The 12,091-nt window shown below is 45.4% G+C and overlaps 1 long non-coding RNA gene across 1 annotated transcript; it reads left to right on the top strand.

The window, feature by feature from the left end:
• Positions 1-837: 837 nt before the first annotated feature.
• Positions 838-8,921, top strand: LOC149347589 (uncharacterized). The gene is made up of 5 exons (XR_016292155.1): positions 838-925; positions 3,740-3,826; positions 4,377-4,428; positions 5,808-5,889; positions 8,628-8,921. It is a non-coding gene; the product is annotated as an uncharacterized LOC149347589 (long non-coding RNA).
• The last annotated feature ends 3,170 nt before the right edge of the window (positions 8,922-12,091 follow it).

Genomic DNA, 12,091 nt, shown 5'->3' with positions numbered 1-12,091 from the left:
AGCACGACTTCCTGTGCATGCTCCATGCGCAGAGGTTTAGCATGCAAGCGCGATTAAACAACTCAAAAATACATTCTCTCTGGACGAGTAGTTACCCACCGTGCCCCCTTATTGGCACCCATCAGAACGGCGGATCACGTTGCTGTTTTAATCCAATCCTGTGATATTGCAGTACATCTTCTGTTGCCTCCACACACGTCAGATATGAAAACTGGCGAGGAGTTTCGAAAGTTTTTCTTCGCATACAGGTGGCAGTGTACCGAAACGACGACTGTGCATCTCCGGTTGCAAATATGTGGACCTCAGCTTTGTCGCCGTAGAACTCTGCTCAGGAATTCGTCATAGTCATGCGATGTCAGTGCACGTTAAAGAATTTCAGGTGGTCGAAATTTCCGGAGCCCTCCATTACGGCGTATCTCATAGCCTTAGTCGCTGTAGGACGTTAAACCCCATAAACCAAACCAAATAAAACCAATCGTCATAGTCACATTTTCTGAGGTTTATTATCGATGTGTGAAAAAATGAATTAGGTCGAAGTCATGGCCCGGATGTAGAACGTACAAAGAACCTAATTCAAACGACCAAATAAGATCAGCATGCACACACTTCGTAAGTTCAGTTGTCAAAACATGCAGATAAACACAGGAAATTTGTCCGTGATCACTGACGTGCATATTTCTTGTGGTTGTGTTCTGTAGCTTTGCACTCGGAACCTTTCCCCTTTAGTTCCTATCATGACCGCAAGGTAGTCTCTCAGCGCTCGATCGCATTTGCTCCACTTCGTCTCGTTAAAGCTCTGGACATATTTCCGTACCAAAGACGGCGTTGTCCTTCCAGGCGCCTTCAGCAGATTCCCAGCAAAGTCTCTGGAATTGTGACGTGTCAACTTCCCGCCGTTGTGACTCTCTGCTGAACAAGAACCCTGGTGAGTGAATGCTGGTTAAGGGGACATAGTTACGTTCCCATTTTCAGAGTAGCGTGCTTCAGGATATAAAAACAAAGCGGCGAATGCTTTTTTTTAGTTTTCGGATCATGCCCTGTATGCGACACGGAGAGCGACTAAGGTTCCTCTGTACTGAGATAGCGACACTGATTCCCTGTTGCCTGTTTAGACGCCGACCACCTTGCCGATTTCTGATTGCAAACGCCGTAAATGGCAGGCAAACATGCTTTGAGTAGATTAAAAAAAACTGCAGTCTTTGTAGTTATCGTGCAATCCCTGCTTAAAGGGAGACTGAAGCACTTTTTTTGAAAATCGGGCTGGCAGCGGCATCCTATAGTTTTTCATGCTGTATACTGGAATATCGCATCCAAATAAGGCAAAAACAAGCGCGAATTGCCTTTTTTAGCCGAAATATGCGGCCTGTGCCGCGGGGCACGCCGCGCGGCGCGCCGCCGCCCGTGATTGGTCAAGAGAGGTCGTGACGTCACTTTGAGGACTGGAGAAGCTGCCGATGCGGATCCGGCGCTGCGTTGAGTGCAGATCGCAGCTTTCCGTGTCGTTGTAAAAGCGAATACGGCGACTATTTTTTTTTTACTGACCTCCGAAGAAAAGGATACTACAGTTTGCTCATTCTACGTATCGCCTGAAACCAAAAAAGACACAAGCAAGAAACTCTACGCCTAGCACAAGCATACGCCAGCGTCAAAGACGCGATACAGACAATGCGTAAAAGGTGCCAGCACAACCTCGGCTCGTATTCTCGCAAAGGAATGGGTGCGAACAATACTCAAGTCAATTACCACCACCGAACGCCTCCTGGCTCGCCCCGAAGAGCGTCATCCTAAAGAAAAGGCCCAAAGCACTGTGTACAAAAAATCCTGTTCTCAGTACCCGGCGTTGCAGGTTGGGGCAAGAAAGTATTCCAAGGAAACGGTGAAGGAGCACAAAGTTGGTGTCAAAATTAGCGAAGCGCAGTGGCCAAGCACTGCGAGGCATGTGACCACAAGATAGTGACGCAATCATAGTGCGCTGGAAACCAAGCCAAATACGCGCACAAGGCTGCTGCTTCACTCATGGCGCGTTCAGCAGATGCCATAAAATATTAATCGCTGCCTCGGAAACGTTCGCCCTTCCTAGATTTGCAGTTTAGGTTCAGTGAAGTAGTCTGAATGTGTGTTTAAAAGCCAAGCTAGCTGCAACTCGCCCGCTGCCTCAACTTGATGAAGAAACCGAGTAAGGTTGCGGTGTTTTCTTGGAAAAACTCGGTTGGCATTCATTTCTCTCATAAATTTCCATCCGAAATCAACGTCGAACGCTTTCATTTTAATTGCTTAGCTACGATTAAACGAGATGCCGCATATGAAGAGCTTCGATGCTTGCTTGCTTTGCTTTATTGTGCTTTGTTCTGCTTGCTTGCTTGGTTGGACACGTCGAACCGAGTATAAAATCACTAACCGAGCCTTGCTGAGCACGTCTCAGGTGGTCTGGCCGCACCTAAGCTGAGGAGAGCGACACATGCTTGAGCCTCTATAAGGTTTCTTCATGTGCTAAGTGAGCATGTTTCTACTTTTAAAAGAGGCGCTTCTTCGGAATGGTGACACGCCTCTCATGCGCGAGAAAATCGAAGGGACTGTGTCATGGTTCAGCCGCGCCTTTTCGACAGAAATCTCCAGAGGTCACATTAGGGACAAGCTCTGCATGTAGCCGCTCTTACGAAAGTGCTTCGAGCAGAGTAGGCTTGCTTTGGTCAGCTTGAGTCACAGCAGCGAGCGCTTGCGCTGCGAGCTTTTGATCTTGCTAAAAACAGTGGAAGACGACACAGTCTCGGCCGTATTTGTTCATGGACACGAACGCAGAGTAGTACCTCGTGTTGAATCTGATTCTCAAGGTCGGCTGACACGCTTTGTACGTCACAACGCACGCAGCACGAGAAACAACGCGCGCTGAAAGCTCGCTCGGGTGCGCCGAAGTATCCCCGGCTCCTCAACGTGACGTCACGTTGGCCGACATGGACGAGGTTTCCCTCTCCGCTGTTCTCCTCTCCTACGCTCGCGCGGGGCGCGGGAGATTTGAACATCGCGTTTTAATTGGTGATTGTGCCACTGTTTTAGCCAAAATCGAAAAAATAATTTCACAGACCTGATCAGCAATGACACTACTTCAAAACCCTAAAAAATTAGCTGATTCGAAAACCGCCTCAGTATCCCTTTAACACTAAATTCCAAATGCAGTGTGTAGGCGTTTATGCAATCTGCTTGGGATCGGCCTTTTTTTACAGTCTAGTTGAAGTTTTCAGAGTTTCTGGTGTGAACTAAGAAGCATGACTAACCGTGTGAATTACGGTCCTGGATGAAACGAGCCTATTAGAGACACCCGAGAAAGGCGAAATATTAAGAGTTAAACTTCTTCAGGGCAACTGCACTGTCAAGTAATGGCACTGTAGTTTTATGTATCGAGGGGGCCTTTGAATTTGCAGGCGCCACTTCTGGGGTGTCATTTTCCGAACAGTTGACGTCGACTGAGACTAGTGTCAAAACTGGGCGAGGTATGCTCGAGAAGTAGATCAGTGATAAGAGTTATTTCCACTCTGTGCTGTTCTGGTAGTAATCTTACCCTTTGGTAAAAAATATTCACTATTAATATACTGGCTATCTACCCACACCCACCCGCCCGCCCTACTCGTCTACAATTGACTCATAGAAGACTCGCCTAAAACTGACTCATAGAAGTGGTAGTAGTGGAAATTATAGCAATGACTTATAAGGTTGCAGCCCCTATATTTTGCCATTTTTACAGAACTGGCATTTCTTCGGATGTGGTGCCTGAGCAGAGGGCGATTTCTGAACAGGACCTGAAAACAGGACCTTGGCCTGAAATTCATCGGTGAGTTCATTTCTATTTCTACTGAGTCGGCGATTGCTTGTGCCCAGAAAAAAAAATGTCAAAACATTTTAGAATTATGCAACAGCGCCATGCTGGTGTGAAGGAAGAGAGAACTGTTAACGAATTGCAAAACACCCATAATGCAAGAAATACTAGCTGGAAATAAGCAAATATATAAGTGCATCGGACTCGCCCTACATCACACCGAGTCGAGTAGAGATGGCAACTACCCAACTGGCTAAGCCGCTCGATGAGACTATGTTGTTACTGTGGGCACTTTCATGCTTGGCAAATGCGAACCAGCTTGGGGATGTGAATCTCAGACAGAACATTTTTGTACAGCGTACTAAGCAGAACAGGCATTAATTATTTACAAAACCGGTAATACACTGCAAATAATGGCAAAGGGAGCCGAGCGGTTCGTCTGTGGTTCCTAACATTTGTAGGCTTATTTTTCAGGACTTCAACTGAAAAATGTTTCTCGCGTCCTGTAAGGCTATTTCCGGCGCTAGTCTGTAGCATAACCTAGAACCTTCTGTTTCTTTGGTAGGATGCCTATTTCGACGAACCTGTCCTTCAGCGCACTGGTCTGAAGTTCGTGGGTGAGTTCACTGCTGTTGCGTTATAGAATATGTGATGGTGCTCCCACGCAGCACAGGAAATGGGCCTAAGATTACAAATGGATGGTTTTATTTGCTCTGGTCCTTTTTGGGACCGACATTTGCCAATATATTCCCAATATTGGGCCGACTGCCTGTGCTGCTTCGGTTACTCCCCGGACAGATGTCCTACGTTGCAAACTTCGTGCTTGTACTGTTTATCGGTTCATTACTACTGTCTGCTCACGCATTCGCTCCATTGCACTGAATAAATGCCACTGGGAAGTCATTATTCTTAATCGTTTGGTGGCTTATATGCATTTTAGTCTTCGCAACCATCGACTGAAAAGCGCATATTTATTCAGAAGTCTTGACTTTCAGCCTCAAACAAAACCCGGGGCTATTGAATCAGTGACTGAAGGTGTTTTGACTTAGGAGGAAAAATAAACGATAACAAATGCTATTGTCTCGGCGGTTATTACTCTAATATACTGCAGTGCATTTAGAGTGCTCATAAAGAAAACATTATTACGGTAACATACACAGTTCTTGGCTTTTCTGGGCACTAATTTTGACACAGAACTTTTCGCACATGCATTGTACCTCTATGCGTTAAAACAGCGTGTCTCACACCACTAAACGTGCAGTTCTTGGCACACTCAAACCAAAGCTATTTCAGCCATCCGTAAAATCTTCTGAATGGGTTGGGAATTCGATTCCAGTATTCCTCCTTGCGCAGGGCTCAACTGTGTTATCCTATTCGGGCCACCATTTCCAAAAAACGGACCTCCATTAGGTAGACGCCTCTCCTTCCTTCTCGCGAAAAAAAGTTGTCGATCCGGAAAAAAACCTAATTTCGAAAAGAAGCCCATGTTTTTTGAAACTATAACATGTTCCTCTATTCTGACAGGCATATTTATCTCTTGGCGCATGACAACTTTACCTGCTTACATGCTATGGAGCTGAAGACAGCACATTTGTTCCCTTTTGACAAGTCAGTTTGTCCTATATGCGGACATCACGCAGCTTCAGTTGAATTTTATGGGATACAAAGCCTCTCGCGCCTGTGAGCAGCCATTTGTAATACATCAGTTTCCTGGTAAGACTACTCTGTTGAGGTTATAATGTTTTTTAAGGGTTAGTTTGATACAATTGATTTAGGCAGTCATCAGACATATCAGGGGCGAGAAAGTGTAGAAAATATGAAGCGAGAAGCAATCCCATAAGCTACAAAAAAAGCATATCACCTGTTTTCAAACCAGCCACTTGCGACCCTGCATTTGATGCTGTATTCCACAAAATCAGTAACGTGAGTTCCCTCCTACAAAACTTGTAATCAACCCAAATGTGCTGCTTTTCTTTTTTTTCTTTTTTATTTCCAGCGATAAGTTGGGAGAACATGATGGACCCCGACATGCCAACTCTTCCAGAATTTGCTTCATGCTTGTTCCACCAAATATTCAAGTAAGACCCTTTTCCGTTCACGTGGTACAGTTCTGTTCTCATTCCATTTATATGGAAGGAAGAACACATGGCTCCACGAAGCACCCTCTGTTCTCGTAGCGCTCTCTTTGTAACAAGGTGTGATAATGAAGCAGTGTGGGAAGGAGCTGTAAGCGTATCAAAGTTTTTCTAGACTGGCTTTTCACATTATTATTCGGAAACTCCGATCCGTTGTTTTCTATCTACACGGGGCGTAAGCTGAAGGTGAAACCACTGGAGCTAAGGGACTGACTGCACCTGCAACACACCTGTACTTCCCCAGGATATTGACTAAGCGCAGAAGTGATGAGGAGCGCTTCGAAAGGCTTATGACTCTTGTGAATGTTTTGGGACTTCATGCAAACTAACTGGCCAAATGCTCACAGGCCTGAAATCCAAGCAAGCACCTGCAGACACCGTCTGCGATAGACATCATCTGCGATAGAGAGCACATTTTGTGTGATTGTCGCCATCGAATGATTTCTGGACTGCAACATTTTCAGAAAAACAGAAAGGATTCAACATTGAATTTCTTTTCAGTGAGCTTCTCGTTCTTCATTGTGGGCAGAAGACTGCGTTGAAGCAGTGTACTATTGAAACGTTTTAGACATCAAGGCCCCCCTTTCCAGTGTCCGTCTATCTTTGTGGGCAGCAACGTGCTGCTGGGAAAGATGATATCTTCAGGCATTAATGGGTATGTAGCAACTGTTCTACTCGGTCTGAGGGAAGTGTTAATGCTGTATAAGGCTAAACATATCGAACACGCATCGTTTCCTGCCAAGCTTCGTTCCAGCCAGCCTCCCTGTGGTGTATACGGTACCGGGTCTCCTTGGTTATTTTTATTGTTGATTATGTTGCAGATGCAGTCTGTTTAGGATGAGTACAACACTCATTAGCGGCCTCATGCCATGAATGCACGTATTTCTGGCGTGACACTTTTCTGAAGTAATCAGTGAATGCCTTTTGTAGTGATAAAAAATATGGCAGCTGATTTATGTCTCTAGACGGTAACACCACTTCCAGCTTTTCCGAAGTATGTTTCTATATATTCGTCCTCTAAGGTGACGCCTTCCTCCAGCGGTGCTTAAAAATCTTTAGACCGAAATTTTCCAGCTGCCATCCTAATTGTTAGTGGCAAAACTTTGCCCAGCAAGAAATATTTCATGTTTGGAAAAAGATTAGGAGGGGGCAACATCTTGCAGATCGTACGAGCGAAGAACAAGCTGAAACTACCAGGCACTTGCAGAGGTGTGTACTGGAACGCTGTCCTGATGACACAAGACGCTGGTTTCCTTTCTCGCATTCTTTATTTTAGACGCTTCAGAAGTTCGCAGTAATAGAATCCGGCAATCTTGTAACCTTTCGCATGACACTCAGTGAGCAACATATCCTTGCCATTCCATAAAACTTGACACCGTCTCTCTAACTGATGGTACAGAGATGAACCGATATTCGCCCATGATAAGTAATCAAGCAAGCATATTGCTGCTCAGGAGTGACGAGACGTGGAACCCACCGAACAGAAATTTTTAAGAAGCTAATATCTCTGGATATAGTACATCATGCTCTCTCCTGTGTAAATCCCAGTCGTTCTACTGCATGGCGCGTAGACAATTGCCGAGCGTGTGTTGTCGTATCTAGGGGGGAGTCGAACACCTTCGTTGGTGGTGCCATTCAATTGTCTCCCTGGCTTCGGCTCATCTTCTAAGCTCTCCCTTCAAGACTTTAGTTTTTGCAATCATTGTTTCATCATGTGTGTGGATTTGTCATGTAATGTCATGATAGTCCTAAATTTAAGATGGCGACATGTCCAACATAGCGTTATATTTTATTACAGTGCAGAGGTTCAGTTTGTCCAATTTCTTCATGCTTAAAAGCTAGGTCATGTAAAATACTGGCAAAATATAACAATCTTAGAAATACGGAAATAGTAAATGCTACGGAAAACGGAGTATGCTGTCAAACTGTTATATATTTCTAGTCACCACCTTGCTCGGTTAGTCCCAAAACTCAGTCACCCAGTGTATTTGATGTAAAATTAATGAGTTTTGGTTTAAGAGCATTGATATGCTCATTGCACTTCCAGTACCATGCAACTAAGGGCAACGTGTTCTAACGCAAAACAAGTGCCTGTAGTTAAAACCAGCAAACAGCAACCGCATGGAGCAACATATAGGAGGTATTCACATAAGGTCCCGGGGCCATTTTGACGTTCAACGTGCTGCTTCAGCAATGCAGGCCGCAGGAGTGGGAGATAAGCCAATTAGACATGCGCTGTAGCCCTTCACTGTGTTTCATGGACGCCAAAATGGAGACCACTGCGGCTTGATTCTCATACAGATCTGGCATCACACCAATAGGGTAATTTTGTTCCCCATGTCTTTACACTTGTGTTAAGCGTTGCCTTTTGTGTGCAAACCGGTTATTAGTTGTCATGTTAGTACTCTAATTGTTTATCAGGGACGTCGTAAGCCAGTAGAAACGGGAGAGACTTCGTGACCACACTGAGCACTGACGCCACCTTCGTGCTGAATTTATGTCAGCCCACAAATTTAATCGTCGCAATTTTTTTTATACAGCGTGTATAGGGTTGTATTACGATGGTTGTACCTAAATAAATGCAAAAGTTGGTACAACTTCTACATGTTGCTAGAATAACTATGTATAGTAACCGTTGATTTTTTTGCAGGTAACTAATAGATTCTTTTCATTGCATGCAGCTAACGGATCGCAAGGAGAAGCAACGGTTCCTAATGGAGTTGTGAACGATGCAGGCTGTCTGACATCCACCGAAGGCTACTCAATGTTTACGGAGATAACACCGTGGACAAGAACAACGTGTTTAGATGGATTAAGAAGTTTCAACACAGACTATCAGCATTGAAGACAAACCATGCAGTGAGACACCATCTTTGCGTGACACGCATTGTCAGCGAGTAGACAAAATAATTCTGGTCAAATGCACCAACTGTGATAGTCTACCCTGAGTAGTACTATTGTACTGAGAAACAGTTGCTCTACAAACAAATAGAATTTGAACGACGTATGTCAGTTAATAAAAGTATACAAATTTTGCAATAGCTTCAGTACAATCCTCATTTTTGCCGGAAGATGGAACGGCTAAATGTCCAGCAACCATTTCATGGCCCCTTTAACCCATCCTTTTTGGCAGACGGCTGGACTGAGTGCGAATACCGTGTCCCCTTCTTTCATCAGTCATCTTAGGCTGGCGTTCCCGAGAAACCTAGCGAAGGGCAGCCTGCACACACTGCGCTTGGAGCTAAGGGCCCTAACAAAATTTGCATAAAAATGTATGATGCACATTCAGTGATGGACACAACATCATGTACTATCGCGATCAGAAGTTTACAGGACACGAGTGTGCGTAAAATTTTTTTCGCCTCAGTCGCGTAATCCAGTGCCTGAAATATGTCGGTGTTGGGGAGACATGCATACGTTATCCACTGGTAACAATACCACTTGACTGGTTTGCGAAGTTAAGCTAGAATTTTTTTCCCGAAAATGTGCATTCCGTAGTACATTTATCGCAATAGTACGCGATATCGCGATAGTAAGTCATCGGCAATGACGTATTCACAGCACAGCCACCTGGTGACTATCGCACCAAATACAATTTCACACTTGCGGTACGTGCATGTTACGAAGACAGTTCGAACACACCTGTCTACATCTCGATTCAGCTGGGAGTTCGCGCGCAACAGATAAATCCTTCAATGTCCCGAGTCCAAGCTCAGCCGCATGATTAATAGCGCGCTGGCTAGTTCGCTGGTGGCACCCGCCATTCATTCATCACAGTGTCACACATATCCCCAAACACGAATTGAAACACCTCTCCCCAGGCTGTGCTCAAGAGCTGTTCTGCAATAATTTTAAAGCATCGGCAAAGGAGAACTCAACGAGACCGCGAATTTCACTACTTATAAGAAGGAACCAAAAGACACGGAAGCCAATCGGACGCAATATTTAATTGGTAGAACTGAAAGCGCTCCTTATACGCAATATTGCGGCTCTTATTTCATTGGGGAAATATGTCTGCTTCATTGATGAATGCCAGGTGGTACTACGCTGCGTGAAAAAACAATCAGATTGTCCATTTGTTTTAATGCGAGGGTAGCTCGCATTACTTGGCTTGTTTAGCGAAAACCCCGGCGTCGTCAGAAACTCGTGGCAGAAAGGCAGCACGTGAACAACGTCACCACTCCTGGAAGTGGCACAGCTGCCGTCGAGGCAAGAGAGGGAGTGTGAGTGAGTGAACAACTTTATTAAGCTCTAGATTTGCTTTTCTTCTGCGGCTGTCAGATGGCTTCGTCCATCTGCTTGTACAAAGCTCGGCTGCCCTTAGTCCAGGGCTGCGCTGGAAGCTGCTGCCGGATGTGCTCGCCGAATCAGACCTTCGTCGACTCGGCGATCGCTGGAGAGCACTCCCTCCCATTGCTCCGCACTCGGGTTTGTTATAACTGGTACCACGCTTATCCTCTGGCATGCCCACGTTATGTGGTACAGCGTGGGTGGTTCTTGGCACCAAGGGCATTTGTCATTGTATTGCGTTGGATACATTTTGTTGAGTACGTGTAGGTTCGGGTACGAGCCCGTTTGCAGCTGCCTCCACTCGACAGAGTCTTCTCTGCTAAGGTAGTTGTGTGGCGATGGATACCGCTTTCTGCAGCCCTTGTAACAATTTAGTGTCGCCGAATAATCTTGGGGTACAGGTTCGTTCTCTTCGAGGTCGGCTACTTTGGATGCTCGGTAATAAGTGTACCCTCGAGCTATCCTGTGCGCCTCTTGGTTCCCTGTTACTCCCTCCTGCTCGCGCTGCGGAATGCGACTCCCTAGTAGCGCAGATTGCTGCTGGAGCATTACAGCAATATTACCTTTTTATGTTGTTTTAACGTGGCTGGTGTGCTCCTTTGGCAATATCAAGACAACATAGGATGTTTTGTCCACATATGCGCAACATTTCTGCACCATTTCCACAATGTTTCGTAACATTAATGTAACATTCTTGAAAAGTGCAGAAACCCTGCACAAGCATGCAGGCCTGCCAATTGGTAAGCTTCACAACATATAACGCTTTTCTAAGATCAACGAGAGCGACCGACACTTGAGCTCCACAATGCAGTACAACATGCAACTCATGCACTCAGCTCCGAGCGCATAACAGAGTGAAAGTGGCGAATGGGTAATAAACAAAGCTTTTCGACATATTAATGGAGCTGTGCGTGCAATCTGTGGCAGGCACAATAGAAGAGGTTTAGTTGCAAAGTACTGCTAGTCGAAAAAAATGTTTATTGTAGCAACAGTCGGAAAAGTTCTGGAACCATGTGCTTGAAATATATTTGTAATGTTAATTTGTGTTCACCAGGCTGTATTGCCTCAACGTTGCTTCCCGATGTTCTGAATTGAACGAATTTCTGAGCATGTGGCTGCAATCTTAGCAGAGTGTGTCATCGTGACCAACTTATGGACACATTGCTGCAACGTTGGAGTATGTTGCACAATATTATAAAACATTGGCGACATTGTCATAACGTTCTAGCGAGATTTTTTGCTACTAGGGCTGTCCCTCTCCCGAGATGGGCAAGTTGACTTCTGGGGTGAATGAAAACAGATTTAGGGGCGCCCCTCCCTCTCCCTGGGGGGCTATACATTACCTCCTCAATCGGACAACAAAGCAAACCATGCTCAAGTTTGGCCTCAATTGCAAAAGGTGAAGTTAATCCTAATAACATTTCTGACAAAAACCTAACCGCAGACGATGATCATAATATCTGGAGATACGAGGGAAATACACCCCCCCCCCCCCCGAAAGCTCCTGCCATATCTCTCAGCTGATAGCTGGGAAAAGAGTGTATACGCAGTGAAGACAAACAGGTACAAGCCAACATCGCAGATTGGATCCTCGAGGTCGCCTCTTCATGGAGGCCACCTAGGGAGAAAGTGGGCTAAGGACGACAAAACAGCTTAATAAAGTTTATTCCTCCTCCTGCGTGACAATGTGATACATGTTAACCTGTGACGTGTCGCCTACGCAAGGTACGCTAGAAACTATGACGCGCCACTGACGTAGAGAAACACTACTCCTTACACAATGGAATGCCATTGTCCCCCTCCTGAAAGGTCGTCTACTTCCGCACTGAATGTAAACAGGTTTAGGGCCGCCCCT

The sequence above is a fragment of the Amblyomma mixtum genome, chromosome 4, assembly GCF_055824585.1.
Source record: "Amblyomma mixtum isolate Tamu chromosome 4, ASM5582458v1, whole genome shotgun sequence".
Lineage (NCBI taxonomy): Eukaryota > Metazoa > Arthropoda > Arachnida > Ixodida > Ixodidae > Amblyomma > Amblyomma mixtum.
Note: the sequence above shows the minus strand (reverse complement) of the source record. Positions and strands in the feature narration are given on the sequence as shown.